Source organism: Daktulosphaira vitifoliae, unplaced genomic scaffold (genome assembly GCF_025091365.1).
Source record: "Daktulosphaira vitifoliae isolate Bord-2020 unplaced genomic scaffold, ASM2509136v1 Scaffold_1, whole genome shotgun sequence".
Lineage (NCBI taxonomy): Eukaryota > Metazoa > Arthropoda > Insecta > Hemiptera > Phylloxeridae > Daktulosphaira > Daktulosphaira vitifoliae.
Window position 1 is genome coordinate 36,166,949 of NW_026099572.1, and position 3,567 is coordinate 36,170,515.

The following is a 3,567-nucleotide window of genomic DNA, read 5'->3' on the forward strand; positions in this document are numbered from 1 at the left end:
TCTCGACGTTTATTTTTTATTTTTTATGCGTGCGATTCGATCAATCGAAAAAAAAAAATGTTTCGGATTGAAGAACCAGTACGATGTCCATCTAGTTGACCGGATCGCATAATATCCTTTAGCCATCGTCCTTGTAACCCTTCCGCACGCAATATCTGGTGGTTGACAGGCAAAAAAGCCTATAAAACAAAATCGTGATTTCATCAGTACACAATGCGCACCCTTTCGGGGCTGTCAAACGACATTATATCATAAATGAGTGTGTGCGACGTGCTCGTGTACTGAACTAATATGAAAATCCTTTCGATTATACTGTAAATCGAACGGCGTGCGCTCTTCCCGTATTAGGTACGTTGGTATTATGTACTGGCGGCGGGCACGAGGTCATAGGGCGTCAAGTGTCACCGCCTCCCCCGACTGGCAGCTATTATACAACAAACACAACAACAGTAATAACGGTAGGTAATGAACGTAATTACGACGGGCAATTTGAGTGTAAATGATAAATAAATAATTAACCGCTGCCGAGCGTTGCCATGGACGCGGTGCATTATAACCTTACCTGTGCATTATGTTGTACGGGTTATACACTATAATTGTCGTAATTGATTATCTTTGGTGACATTTTCTATTTGTTCACCCTCGACGGTTTCGTTTTGTTTTTGTCATTCGATTTCAGTCAATTACGTGGCCAAACGTCGGTGGCTAATAAAACATTCAACTTGATCTAACGATGCGCCATCAGCCATATTAATTATATATTTCTATTATATTAAGTACATCCCATAAAACGTGAACACGTGACCGTATAGTAATTGTCCCATATACGTAGTTTCACTGTTTTAATATTCATTGAACAGTTGATATCCCTACAACGTACAAACTAAAGCACAGAGTAAGTCCAATCGTCTCATGCCAATGTCATTCGACACAACTGTTTTTAACCCCTACTACGGTTGTGGTTTTATTTTGTAATTTTCGACAAAAAAATATATATTTCCGAGTAATGAAGAACACATTGAAAATAGATAATTTCCTCAATTTGCATGATAGATATGATAACATAAAAAACAAGTTTTACAATATATTTTTGAAAACTCTCGTGTATTTTTCTGTAACTTGTCAACAATTAATTTTCGTATTGGACTGTTTTTTAAGCGAATTGTTTTTCACAAAAAGTTGACAATTAGGTTGACGGACTGAAGTTGACATGTGAAATGAAGAAATTATAATTAACTACAAACGACTAGTCAAATCGAAGATCGCAATTTATTCTTGACGTCGACGTTAGCAATCGCGAGAGTTTAAAAATAACTCAAATAACTGGTCGAGAAAATCGTCAGTTCGATATGTGTGCAAGCCCTTGAGGAAATGTCATTTAACTTTTTTTAAAATGTCACTGAATGAACTCGTTTTGGCTTCTACAGTGTACACGGCAAGCAGCCCAAACGCAACGAGTTTCCGTTCTTATTTGTCGAGACCGAGAAACGGCTGAACTCAGGGCCGGATTTGACGGAGGGTTTTAAGGGCACTTGCCCCGGGCAACAGATGTTTGGGGGCATCCGGATGCCGAATACTATAAAAAAAAATTTTTTAATTTTTTAACCCTCGGCTTATGAAAAAATCAACTTTAAAAAATAAATATTGTTTTGTATTTATATAGTTTGGGGTGCAAAATTGATACCGACATACGTCACATGATAACAGAACGACATTAGGGCATACAGCAAACACAATATAATACTTTAGTATATTGGTACAAACGTTCGAGTGATTATGTCATTTTTTATTAAACAGCGTGGTGGTAGTACCCGTGTTTGATAAGACGTGACTTTGACTTCTACGAATCTCGATACCATATTATAATAGCGATTAGTGCAGGCTAGAGATGGGAATTATGGTTCACCTAAGTGATCCGATTCATTCGAATCAGGTCAACTAGAAGATCCGGTTTAAAGACCCGTTCGCGATCTAAAAGATATTTTGAGTCAATGGAACATTCAGTATAGTTTTGATTCTTTTGCCGTTCTCGATTCGCGAATCGCATGTATGATTCGCGATTCGGATTAGGGATGTGTCGTATAAACAAATGACATATAAATATGTTATCATGTTATCATTGATATTTGGTAAGCGATCAAATCGGTACAGTGTGATTTATACGGGAAAAAATTAGTTTTTGGGGTATCTGGATCACTACGGTTCGGCGATCTGAATCATTTCGTTCACTATTTTGACCCATTCAATTCGATCCGTTCGTTCGCGAACGACACATCTCTAGTGCAGGCCGTCCGTCGTTGTGTTATTTTGTTTTCACGTATCTTGGTTATCCTTTTTATTATAAACAAACTTGAAATAAACACGTTTTAGGTAGATAGTTATAAAGTGCAAGTTTGGAAATTTTAAAACTTTTTTCCTTAACTACTTCGATAATGAGTATTTTTTTATTTTACTGTTAAGGGCCTCAAAAAAAAAATTTGCCCCGGGCATCCAAAAGTCTAAATCCGGCCCTGGCTGAACTCCTCGTACCGGTCACAGGTGTGTCGGTCTATTGGACCGAGGGCGGGGTCGGGTTAGATGTGAAATGTTTGTTTTCGAGCAACAGCGATCATGTTCGCGGAACACGAAACCTGCGCAGATATTGTAAAAAAAGTCAAAGGTGCGTGATGAATGTTCGTTGGAGTGCACTAAAAATGACGTTTTGCGAGAAATGCGTTCACCGCAGCGTTATTTGTTTTTTGTCGAAATCTCTTTGCGATAACCTAAAACAACACTACACGCGGATACGACCGCGGCACAAAACGTCTTTGCGGTGACGTTACATAGTTACGACCACGAACGTATAAACTGTAATGGCCTATTTCTATTGTGTCCATTGTTGGTGAATGACAACGGCTAGCGCGATAAAAAGACGATTGCCCGGAGCATGCAATAATATTGCAACATTAACCATCCTCCTTTATGGCGATGGTTCCACATAATCATCTCATTCAGACCAAAATGAAAACCGCATTTTTGTTCACGTACAGCCCGAGGGTGGTGTACGCACTGTCTGTTTTCTCTAATTTCCTGTTGCATTGTACTTTTTTTGTGTTGCAGACCTGACGACAGTTTCACGGGCAAATGTTATTGCTCAGGTAACTGAACATGCGCGCGGCAAGTGTAGTCGAGACAATTCCAACAGCAGGCCAAGGCAAACATAAATCTCGGAACTAATCGTGAATTTTATTTTTCAACTTTTTCTATTGTTATCACCGCGTGTATTGTATGGACGAATAAAAAATGTTAGGGGCGACAATAAAAGCTTTTTGTGATTATCGGAGTCTATCATACTGGTTTTGTTTAATGGTCGTTCGTAAACAGCGTTTGTCTCTCCGTCGACAGAACTTTGAGCGCATCGAAAGAACGAATTGGTGGTTTTTTCGTACCCAAACAACTGAACGATGGTAATCTCCGGACAACCTTTAAAACACCGGATTGTTCTGACACGCTGTGCCTATACGTCGTAGTTCACAAAGTTCACCCACTCACATTCATACACACGCAGTACTTGTACACGACGATAAT